The sequence below is a fragment of the Rattus norvegicus genome, chromosome 4, assembly GCF_036323735.1.
Source record: "Rattus norvegicus strain BN/NHsdMcwi chromosome 4, GRCr8, whole genome shotgun sequence".
NCBI lineage: Eukaryota > Metazoa > Chordata > Mammalia > Rodentia > Muridae > Rattus > Rattus norvegicus.
The window spans coordinates 157,386,605-157,399,117 of NC_086022.1; the positions used below are offsets into that span (position 1 = coordinate 157,386,605).

Here is a 12,513-nt window from a genome sequence, read left to right on the forward strand (position 1 = left end):
AGGCTTTTGGTAGGAGAAGTAGTTGAAGCAGAATTTCCTCTCCTGCCTCCCAGGCCTCTTCCCTGCCTCTCTTGCATCCCCTGGAGACAAAGACATGATAGCAATGGGAGAAAGACAAAACTACAAAAAGTTGAGTTGTGGTGAAGAAAAACAAAGAGAAATGGAATAATTGATAATCAAGAAAAACAGGAGACTAGAGGGGAATGGCTTAGGAAACAGGGGCTGATAGGCAGAAGAGGCAGATTAAGAAGCAGAGCAAAAACCAGCTTGGGGGTGCGATCGCAGTGATGTCTAGTGGTCTACGTCTAGACTAGAGGGGAAGTGCTGGGGAAGGAAGACACCACAGAAGTTGAAATTTGATAGTAAGGATAGAGTTAACGGCATGGTGGAGCATATCTGAGGAGAGGCAGGTGGATCTGAGTTTGAGGATAGATTGGTCCATGAGGCCAGTTTCAGGCCAGCCAGACCTACACAGTGAAAAAAAAAAGAAGCCTTCAAAAATATTAGCCCAACAAAGCTAGAACCCCTCTCTTCAACCCTCACCCAGGCAAAGGCCCACTCCCTGTGGATACTGTCCAGTGTGAGACTACCTACATCTCCTCCCAAGTATAGATAGCCCCCATTAAATTGAAACAGAATGCCCATAACAGAAATGCCCCCACATTCCAGAAGTGGCATTTCCCTTATCTCTGCTTTTGACATAAGCCATATAACTCACACATTATCCATCACCAAAATAATTCTCTATCCCGATGCATGATTCCTAGATCGAAATCAACACCCTTCCACTGGGTCCAATCACCTTCCCATATTACCGCCAGCAACAAAGACTTGAATCCCCTAAAACCTGTATATTGGCCTGGAGGTGGTGGTGCACACACCTTTAATCCCAGCCCCTGGGGGGCAGAGGCAGGAGGATCTTTTGAGTTAGAGGCCAGCTTGGTCTCCAGGACAGCCAGGACTGTTATTCAGTGATATCCCATCTTGAAAAACAAAACACCAATAGACCAATCCAGCAAACAAAGAACCATTTATATTCCTTTCAGAATAATTAAGACTTTAAACACCCTGGTATAACCAAGATACACACAGAACAGCCACCTTTCAGGACAATGCACGACAAGAAACATGGGAGATGAATCCCCCCCCCCCCCCCCCCCCCCGCCAACAAACACCCAAGTTAGAAAAACTGGAGTGGTCCTGCACCGGTATCTGAAGTGTGCAAAGCTTTTCGTCATCCTCCCCCTCAGAAATGTCTCCCCTTCCTAAGGACAGAATTTGTTATTCATCTACTTTCTCACTCCCATTCACTAAGTCTCCTTTCCTTCTTGCTCCAGCTTCTGTTTCTACCTCACGTCGCCCCTGTTTTCTTCTAAATTCTGACTTTGTTGTGTCTTGGCTTAATCTGTCAGCGGGCCACTAAACTTTCGGAGAGGGCTGGAACCAGTAACAGCGTTTTTGGCAAAAAGCCAGTCACACATACCACAGAACCACAAACAAGCACTCGGGACTGCAAAATCTTTTCAACAATCCATGCCTGTTTTTTTTTTTTTTTTTTTTTTTTTTTTTTTGTAGCGGTCAGCAGTTCACACAGACCCATGATCGGAAAGAAACAACGCATACATTCGAATACACGCTGCCTACACAAGGCCTCTGCAGTCGGCTCACAAAGGCACAATGTCTGCAGAAGTGTCTTTGCCGGCTGCAAACACAGGCTTCCCCACCCCTTCCTTAAGCCTTCCTGACTGGCTCGCTCTTCCAGACACCTCCTCCCCTCTCGCCGCCTGGCAGCCGCCCTGCCTCTCCTTCCAGGACTTCCAAGTTCTAACTGCCTGCCATCCATCAATCTCCGGACAAATACTCAGGCAAGGCAATAGTTTCTCCAAGTTCCTTTTGCCGGGACCAGGAACCTAATCTAGCAAAAGGACAGTCCCAAACAGAATCTGCCCTGGTTAATTTCTTCAGCTTTAAATTTAGTAAAGAACGCTGGGGGAGAGGGTGGTAGCCGGGGTAGGGGAGCAGAAGGAAAAGAACATGCAGTTGGAAGAGAGCAGAGCGGGAGACAGCACCCTGGTAGAAAGCTCACAGATTTGGGTAAAACTAAAACAACAGCTGGGTCCAGTGACCAGCCTGGGGCCGGCCAGTGATCCCAGCTACTCAGGAGACTGAGCTAAGGAGCAAAAATTCAAGGACTGTCAGAATCACAGAGTGAGGTCAAAGTCAGCCTGGGCAAGTTAGTGTAAACTCCATCTCAAAATTTTAAGACATACAAAAAGAGGGGGTGGTCCTTTCCGTAGAAAGGGTTATTCACCACTGAGGAGGCCCTGAGTTCAGTCCCCAGCGCTGAACCAACAACAGCGCTGTTGCACACCTGTAAAAAGGTCGACGGAAGGGAATCAAAAATTCAAGGGCCTCTTCAGCCTTATAGCAAGTTCAGGCCAGCCTGGACTAAGTAAGACCCTGTCTGTCTCTGAAGGCGAGAGGAGCTAGTGACACGGCTCAGTGATAGAACATTTGCCTCACATATGCAAGGCCCTGAATTCTGTCTCCATTAAGGGGTGAGGTGCACTAGAGATGGTTGGGGGTTAGGAGCACTTCCTGCTCTTGCAGAGAACCTGATTTCAGTACCCAGTTTAGTACCTAGCACTCCCATTACCCAAACTCCTACATAAAAATTACTTAATTCTGTAAGGAGATACCTCTTCTGTCCATCAGGTGGCGCTCATGAGCTGTGGATTAAAACAGAAAGCAGCAAGGCGGGTGTAAAAATTAAGGAGAAACAAAAGAGTGGAACGTGTGCAAGATTATAAATATTCTCCTGAGATTTTCGTCTGTGAGGCTAATAGGAGAATTAGTACGGAAGAAAAAAAATCCTCTAATACGATTATGTATTTTGAAATTTCCTAAAAAGACAAGCTAGATAATCATCGCAAGTACCTGCCTCAAGGGAGATTGAAGCCACTAATCTAAAGGGGCTTACTGATGCGTGGCGGGAAGGTACATTTGGTCTCAAAGATGATTTCTTCTCAGACTCTACAGTACTTGAGACACAGTCTTAAAATTTTCCTATTTATCTGAAATTCATTTAACGAATCCTATTGTATTAATCTGGCAAGATCTGTGTTTATCATGTCCTTGGGGTATTCAGACATCTGCTCAAGTCTGAGAAACCTCGCTGTCAAGTAGGGAAGCCTACATACACACCTGAGCAGTGAGACTCTACACCCGGACAAACAGCAGAGAAATAAGACCCTTCCTTTCCATTGGGTGTGGTGGCGCCGGACCCGACCGCTGTAGGACCGGAATTCCGGCACCGGGAGAAATCCCAGAATATGGGAGGTAGAGACTGGAGGTTCAGGAGTTCCACACACATTGAAGGCCAAGCTAGGCTACATGAGAACCTGTCTCAACTCAAGGTTGAGTGTCGCTGAGGGTAAAGGCATGTACGTCTAAGCCTGGGAACCTGAGTTCAGTCTCTGGAACTCATGCGGAAGAGAAATAAATATTTTTTAAAAAGATAAAAAGTTTCTGAACACAATGGAAAAGAAAAGAGGAAAGTGGAACAAGAAGAAGGTAGATGGAAGATTCATTGTACACTAGGCGTGTGAACTGAACTTTTTATAACTGATTCTCCACAAGTCCTCTATGCAATCCTGCTTGTCTACGTTAGATTCAACACTGATTCCATGTTCATCCTGATCTGTCATATGTAACTAATCGCATGTTCTTCTTGTTGCAAGATGCCAGATTTGTGTACAAAAGCTAATCACAGTTGGGCAAGGTAGTTCTCACTTTTACTTCCCCAGACAGTGTTTCTCTGAACCCATCTTGACTGTCCCGGAACTCCATCCATAGACCAGGGTGGCCTCAAACTCCGAGATCCCCTGGCCTTGGCCACCCAGATTGTTGGGATTAAAGGCATGTTCCACACCTAATCAGCACTAAGGGGGCAGAGGCAGGAGGATCTCTGAGTTTGAGGCCAGCCCATTCTACATAGGGAGTTCCAGGACAGCCAGCTATACAGAGAAGGAAGGAAGAGGATAGGAAAGAGAAAAGGAAAAGAAAATTAAGGAAAGATTCTGGGCTATAGAGATGCCTATTGACTCAGGACTGTCTGCTCTTCCAGAGAACCAGGGTTTCATTCCCAGAACCTAAACGGCGAATCACAATCATCTGCAGTTCCAGGAAATCACATCATTTCCAGTGCCAGGAAACCCAGTCTTTACTGATGGACGTCTTGCCATCTAGGCTAGCCTCAGACTCATGTAGTGGTGAATTACCTTAAAGTCCTGTTTTCTGTCTCTGATGTTACAGTGCCCTCCCGCTATACCTAGCCTCACACAGAATACTTGACATCAGATATGCAATGTTCTGTTTTCCACACCAATTCCCATCAATCAGGTGTCCTACAATTTGACACCAACCTTATCTACCTGAGTTAATGTTAGATCCCATCAGTAAATGTTCAGTCCCTAGACTTTGTCGATTCTTCTGATAATACCAGGCCAGACTTCCGGCCTTTCTGACTAGCCTTTATCATTGATAATTTGCTGCCATTCTCACAGAATTTACAAAGAAGTCTTCACTTACCAGCTTATTGGGGAGGTTCAGGGCAGGCTGGGCTCAAGCAGAGGTCAGGGACACGAAGCTCTGCCTGATGAGTTTGTACCAACCTCTTTGAAGGCAGACAGGACTAACTCCGAATTTATAGGTTCCCGAGCTTTCCATCCCAGCTTCCTGGAAGCCAAAGGGTGAGTCTACAAATCCCAACCCCTAACCTCTAAATCACTGCTGTAATCCATTCAAAGACTTCCTTGCCTCAGGCTCTCCGCTATCTCATTAGCATAAATTCAGGAGTGAACATTGTGCAAGATCAGGAGCTTATTATAAATGACAGAAGACACTATTAACACTCATGTACTTTCAAGGATTTTAGGCATAAAAAGATTTGCTTATTATATCATGCTTTTTTCAATCATGTTTTTAATTCACTTTACATCCTGATCACAGCACGCACCCCCTCCTTCTCCTAGTCCTGCCCTTACAAATCCCTCCTTTGATTACTCCCTCCCCTCCATATTTATCCAATGTATCTTTTGCTTGTTGCCACCCCCCCTTGGCCTAACCAGATCTGGGGTCACCAACCAGGATGCACTACCACATCCACAGGGAGTTCTTAGAATTGGCGTGTCTACATTGGACAAGATTATCTGTCTACAGGAAGTTCACACTGTAAATGGGTTTTTGGCAAAGTGATCGAAAAAGTTTTTATTACTCAAAGTAGTTATAAAGAATAGGCAGAAATTAGCCACAGGCTAGAATGCCACAGTTCCAGGACCTACCCAGCAGGTACCTAGTTTAGTCCCCAGCACAAAGACCTTGTCTCAAAAACAAATCAAATACCTTTTCTACCAGGGCATATGTATATCTGATGGGAGGCTGCAGTTTCATAAAGTGATCCATTTCTGTAAGCACTGGAAAAGTGGAGACTGGGCAATCAAGGATCCAAGGTCAATAGCCAGAGTTTAAAGCCACTCTGGCCTCTATGGGGAGTTCCAGGTCAAAGCCTGAGCTCCCCCACACCCAAAAACAAAACCAAAAAACAAAACAAAAAAGGAATTCAAGGCCATTTTTGTCCATGGGGGTGAAGAGAGACTTGAATAATTTAGTTACTGACAAGTAAGCCAGGGAAATTTAGGATGGTATAGAAGCATACGGGAGTTTATAAGGAATATATTTAGACTTATTTGTTTTTGTATATAAATGTTTTGCCCATCTGTCCAGATGTGCATCCTGCATACATCTGACGGATACCCTCAAACTGGGGTTATGAATGGCTGTGAGCCACCCTCTAGGTCCAGGGAATCAAACCCAGGTCATTTTCAAAAGCAGCCAGTAGTCTTAATGGCTGAGTCGTCTGTCTCTGCAGCCTCTAAACTTAGGGCTTTTGAGGTTTCACTTTAAATAGTTTCAAATTTTGAATGTGAAGTAAAAATATTGTGGATATAATATGTATATAATATCTAGGCAGCTGAGGGGGGATTTTACCCATTTCCTTGGACAATAATGATGAGGCTGTACAGTTTGGGGTTTGTTTGGTTGTTTGGTTGTTTATCTGGTTTGATTTTTGAGACAGGGTCTTACTGTGCAGCCCTAGCTGGCCTGAAACTCACTGCGCAGCTAAGGTTGACCTTGAGCTCAAAGAGATCTGCCTGCTTCTGCTTTAATGCTAGGATTAAAGACAGGTACCACCACTCCCAGCTGGTAACTTAATTGAATTAGTGCTAAAGAGAGTTTTCTTCTTGGCCCTGGTACTGTTGTACTAGGAGCAAAGATGGGGAAGATGGTTGTGGGTTGTCCTGCTGCTGTTTGTATTCTGCTGTTACTTCTACTTCCTCAAGAGGGGCAGCCCTGACGAGGAATGGATCTCATAGTGAACCTTCTCCCCAGTTTAAACTGGTCAACTAAAGGCTAGGGCCTGTGATGGGGCAGTGGAAGGGAAAGGTGGGGCTGGAGGTTATAGAGAGGTGGAATAGAGGAGAGAGGAAGACAAGGAGACAGAGGAAGAGGAGGTGGAAGGAAGATGGAGCCACAAGTATCAAGGGATCTCATAGCTGGGGAATAGATTAGTGCAGTGATAGGCGTGCAGCTTATAAATATTGTAACTGAGTTGTGTGTTCTTTGCATGGGCTTAATGGGGTTGGAGATTTACTGCCGACAGAAGATTTCGTAGTGGATGGAGAAAACAAGAATGGATAGATGTGGTTTTATTTTATTTTGTTTACTGAGACAGGGTTTCTCTGTACAGCCCAGGGTGTCCTGGAACTCAGAGACCCACCTGCCTCTGCCCAGACCTGGGATTAAAGGCATGAGCCACCCTGGTGTGGTTGAAGGAGGTCATCTGAATAGGATTAAGAAAGAAAAGTGTTAGGGGTTGGGGATTTGGCTCAGTGGTAGAGCACTTGCCTAGGAAGCGCAAGGTCCTGGGTTCGGTCCCCAGCCCCGATGGGAAAAAAAAAAAAAAAAAGAATATAAGAAAGAAAAGTGTTGATTGAACTTGGCATCAACTTCTGGGCAGGAGGTAGTAGCCCATGACTATCATCCTAGCCGTTGGGAGGCAGCCGTTGGCTGTATTACAAGACCTTGTCTCAAAAACAGGGCATATGCATATCTGATGGAAGCTAAAATAGGAAAAAAAACGACTGGCATCTCGATCTTATGATGTCTGCTCCCTTTGTTGACTCAACCTTTGAGTCAGACTGCCTCGCTCCTCACAGGAACACGTTGATCACTTGAGGAAAGTTTTGTCTAGGACCATCCTTCAACATTAATGTGGGGGGTCGCCCATGGGAGCAGGTATTTCTTCTGTCCTACTTTTGTGCCTGGACAACTCAAGGGTGGGAAGTTCCTCTACCCAGTCAAGAAGCCACAATAATCATGGAAGAGGACTCTAAGCACCCTTCCCTCAAACTTTAGTCAGCGTTCTCTCCCTTCAGCCCAGGCTGCAATAGCAATAAAGGCAATTCGACTGGCTGGGAAGCAAATACGGTTTGGTCTCATTTCAGCTACATCTCTAAGATCCTGCCTCTAGGTTCCAGCATGAGACCAGAATTAAAAACTCAAGCTGTTTGGTCAGGGTGATACGGAGTGGATCTCAGCACCAGGGAGGTAAAGGCAGGTGGGCCATTTCTGTTTGAGGCCAGCCTCAAACGTGGGTCTACACAGCAAGTTCCAGAGTAGCCAAAGCTGGCCACTGAGACAAAGGCTAATCGAGGAGATGGGATTTGTTGATGATGTTGTTGTTTTGAGAGTTCCCCTGTGTAACAGCTCTAGCTGTTCTAGAACTGGCTTCACAGATCGGGCTTCCTGGGAATTCACAAAGACCCACCTGTCTCTGCCTCCCGAGAGCTGGGATTAAAGACACGTACCACAAGGCTCCATTTTCTTAGTATGGCTTTTAGCAGGCCAAGGTTCTACAGACCAGGTGATGACACCTGACTTGGAGGGTAGCCTGTGGAAGATGAGGGGGTGACTTATTTTCTTGCTAGGCCTCCCTGGAAGCTTAGCATAGGGCACGCCTCTCTAACTTGCCCTTCTCTGCTCACGGGCAAGAAGTACTACAGTACACTCAGCTCTGAAGCCAGTTTAGACCAGAGTATAGCTGGGTTCAAAAGCCCAAACGGCTAATGCAGCCAAAGAACACACTAATGAAGGAAAGAGAATGAAAAAAGGTCTGGAGATGGGGCCACTAAATGAGAGAAAAGGCTGGAGATGTAGCTCAGTGTGAGGCTCAGAGTTGAGTCTCCTACACCACAGACAGAAAAGAGGCTGCTAATGAACCAGGGAATTTCCCACCATTTAGAAATAAGATGAGCTGGGAGGTGGTGGGGCACACGTGGATACCACTACTTGGGAAACAGAGGCAGGCCGATCTGTAAATTCAAGGCCAGCCTGGTCTACAAAGCAAATTCCAGGAGAGTCAAGAGAGATGGCTCAGCGGTTAAGAGCACTGACTGCTCTTCAAGAGGTCCTGAGTTCAAGTCCCAGCAACCACATGGTGGCTCACAGCCATCTGTAATGAAATCTGATGCCCTTTTCTGGTGTGTCTGAAGACAGTTACAGTGTACTCATACAAAAAATAAAAGTTGTTTTTAAAAAATAAAAAAAAATAAAGCAATATGGAAAGGGTGTTAAGAGAATGAATTCATGTGATGTCGTGATCTTAACCACTGAGCTAGCTCTCCAGCCTAGTCATTTGTTTAATTCCATCACTCATGCTGGTCTCAATCTCCATATATTGCAGAGGATAACTTAAATCTTCCAGCTTCCACCTTCCAAGTGCCAGAAGTATAAGCTTGTGCCACAGTCCTCAGTGACAGAGGGCTAGAAACCAAGTAGATGACATTATTGCCAGGTTCTGGGCAGAGGGCTCTAGGGGCAGGAATGTACACTAGCTACAATGTATCATCTCTCTGTTTTTCCCGGCCACCAGGCAGAGAGCAACTCTGTTCCACCAACGCCTCCAGCACTAAGTGGCCAATATCTCTGAAAAGGTGAGCAAAATAAGTTTCCCTACCTTAAATCCTGTTTGCTTTTGAAGGCAGGGTTCTCTGTGTAACAGCCCCACCCAGCTTTCCTGGAATTCACTAACAAGACTCGGCTGGCCTCAAATTTACAGAGAGCCACCTGTCTCTGCCTCTTGAGTACTGGGATTAAACACATTGGCTACCATGTTCACTATTCATTAAATTCTTTGTGCCATGTGGGCATGAAGGCACAAACCTTTGATCTCAGAGCTCAGGCAGATCTGTGGGAGTTCAAAGCCAGCCCGATCTACATAGAGTTCTAAGAAAGCCAAGAATACACAGAGAAAACACTATCTCAAAAAAGAAATAAAAAAAAAATCAGTTTATTAAGGATGTTTTGTTACTAGACATAATTAACATAGATGTCAAGAGAAGAGGCTGTTTAAAGCTATGGGTTGCAGCCAGCAGTGCCTAATGCTAAAGAAAATACTGAAGTGTTCCTTTATTGAACAACAAAGAGGTCCTTGTTAACAGTTTCCTTCAGAATTATGGAAAGAGGTAAATCTGGTTTCAGATTAAGAGGCAAGATTCACATATTCCAAATATGGCATTTAGCCATAGTCTGTTGAGTCAACAGTAGTTAACCTACTAGGCTCTCTGGTGGACTAAAGTTAACCATGCTTTTGACCCTTTCTTGCTCCCAGGGAGAGCTAGAATATCCTTCCCTTTCCCTTTGATTGGAAGGGACTGACTTATTTGGGGCAGGGGAGCCTGAGGCTGAGCCTCTGGGAGCATCTGCATTTCATACACACAGCCGTTCCCTTTCATGCACAGTGATGCTCTCAGATGCCCCAGGGAGCCAGGCAGACATACTGGGCAGAAGAGAAGCAAGGCTCTGCCAACCAGAAAGCCCCGCAGAGACTGGTACCAACTAGTCCTTGAATCTAATTACTCTTCCAGCCACTTCCGCAAACCAGTTACTGCCCCATAAGGAAGAATGTACCTCATCCAGCACCCTCAAGGCTAGTGTAGAGAAATTCTCCTCCTTATTAAATGAATAAAATAACTTTAATTATTCATAGTCATTTGGGAGCTTACTCACTTCCCTACAAACTTCACTCCAAAATCAACGCCTCACATTCTTTCCTATTTTTTGTCCCTCCTTGTTATCTGTGTCTTTGTTCTCTTCTGACCTTCTGGGAACTGCGTAGAGAACAATAGCCCAGGGTGTAGTTAACACTCTGTATCAGTCAGGGATCTCGGGAGTCACGGAACTTATAGAATGTCTCTCTCTATTGAAGGAATATAATGACTTACCGTCTGTAGTCCAACTAACCCAACAATGGGCAGCTGTGGATGCGCAGTCCCAGGAGGCTAGACGTTCCAGCTGGCCTTCTGTGTAAGCTGGGATCCTGAAGAGCTAGGTTCCAACAGATGTGCTGGCAAGTCCAAGCAGGCGAAGAAGAATGAGTGAATCTTCCTCCTTCCAATGTCCTTATATAGGCCTCCAGCAGAAGGTGTGGCCCAAATTAAAGGTGTGTTCTGCCACGCCTAGATCTGGAACTTGCTTTGCCCCAGACTGGCCTTAAACTCAGAGATCTCCTTGCCTCAGTCTCCTGGGATTAAAGGTATGTACTACCTTGCCTGGGTCTAAGCTTTTCTTGGCCACTATGACTCAAGAGCTCCATTTCAAGATCAGGTTCAGAAGCCTGTGTCTTCTAGCCTCAAGATCTGGATCACAGGTGTGCCCTCCATTTCTGGATTGTCATTCATTCCAGAGGCAGTTAAGTTGACAACCAGGAATGACCACCACATATTCCATAAATCATGCCTGTTATTAGGTCTCAGAGTGAGTCTCAACGAACTCAACCCCTAGCAGCACAAAAACAGCAAGAAACAGAAACAACAAAACCCTTCAACATCCGCTCTTGTTGGCTTCTCATTTTGGAGGCTGGAGAGAGGGGTTGATGGGTAAAAACACTTGCTACTTTTTCAGAGGACCTTACTTAGTTCCGAGCGCCACATAAGGTGTCCCGCAACTGCATGATTCTAGCTCCAACCACCTCTGGCATTTAAAGTCACTTTATCCCAACACAAGCACATGAACACACACACACACACACAAACACACACACACACTTGCACCCACACTTTTTTAAATGCAGAAAAAGGAAAAGAACAGAAGCCACAGTAGCCTTCAGTAGCCCAGGCTGGGGAAGGATGTTTGATCGCTTGTGCTGTGCTCTCTTCCTTAAAGGCAGCTACAAAGACCAGAGGGTGGGCATGGGGGAAGTTGGAGGGGAGTGGGGATGCCACGGGAGAGTGAAGAGAATTATGCCACCATCTAAGAGGCTGCCTAATGCATATAAAATCTATGTATTAACTATATAAATACCCTGATGTTGTTTATTGTAATCACTAGCATTACTTATTAATTATATACATTAAGCACCTCTCTCCCTTCTCCCATATTTTCAAATTTCAAATTTCTCTCTCTGGAGTTTTTGGTCATTGGAAAGTTGGGAATAAGAAGTTGGATTTTTTTAAGGCCTTTCATGATTTTTGTTTTAAGCACATGAGTGTTTTGCTTAAATGTTTGTCTGTGTAACGTGTGTGTAGTGCCTTGAAGGCCAGACGAGAACATCAGCTCCTCTGGGGTTGGAGTTGTAGACGGTTGTATGTCCGAGCTTGAATCCCAGAACTCACAGTAATGGTGCATGCTGGGAGCTGAGCCTGGGTCCTTCAGAGGAGCAGCCAGCACTCTTAACTGCTCCAACTTGTGTCAGTTTGTCTCCCTTTCGTAAATGAATCTCTGTAACTCCCATCTATTTTGTATATTGCCAAAGTTATCAGAACTGTTTACATTTTTTATGTCGTTGAGAGTTTCGGAGTTGGTGGGCTTGATCAGTTTTATGTCGCTTTGTTTGAGACTGGATCTGAGTGGCCTCGAACCTGTGATCCTCTTGTGTCGTTGTCCTGAGTGCTGGGATCGTAAGCAATCACCATCTTATCCAGCTAAGTTGTATGTTTTACATGAAGTCATTCTGCATCCTCACTGACAAAATTCCTTTGCTTCCAGTACAGCTGTTGCCCAACCTCTCCACACCTTTTGTTCCGTCCTCGGCTTCATTGTGCTTCACACATTAGCTACTTGAGATCTCCCCGCGTATTCTCAAATCACTACTTCCCTAAGACGTTAGCCTCTACCCTCTCGGCGTTTGTGTAAGATTTTGAGTATTTGAAGTAACGGTTTCAAGCCTCCAGCTCAATTTAATTCAATTAGTCAAAGCTCGATTTCTCATGTGCTAGCCATTATGTCAGCCAGGAATGAGTAAAGGCGGCCTCTGCCATCCAGGAACACTCAGCCTGATGGAGGTTAGAGATATGGGAAAGAATTTAATGGAAAGGAGGAGGTTTTATAAATAAACAAAGCTGGCTCAGTAGAAACACAGAGGGGACCAGGAATGGTTTGGGGGCCGAGACAGCT

General features: G+C 45.3%; 1 protein-coding gene across 2 annotated transcripts in view; it reads right to left on the reverse strand.

Moving 5' to 3' along the window:
* The window catches only part of Rimklb (ribosomal modification protein rimK-like family member B), a 60,021-nt gene extending 49,655 nt beyond the window's left edge, over positions 1-10,366 (reverse strand). Inside the window, exon 1 of one of the 2 annotated variants that reach the window (XM_063286340.1) lies at positions 10,344-10,366. The gene's annotated coding sequence lies outside the window, so the exon portion shown is untranslated. Of the gene's footprint in view, positions 1-4,590; positions 4,691-10,343 lie in introns of those variants that run through there. The other variant, XM_063286336.1, reaches the window with a different exon arrangement.
* Between the last annotated feature and the right edge of the window lie 2,147 nt (positions 10,367-12,513).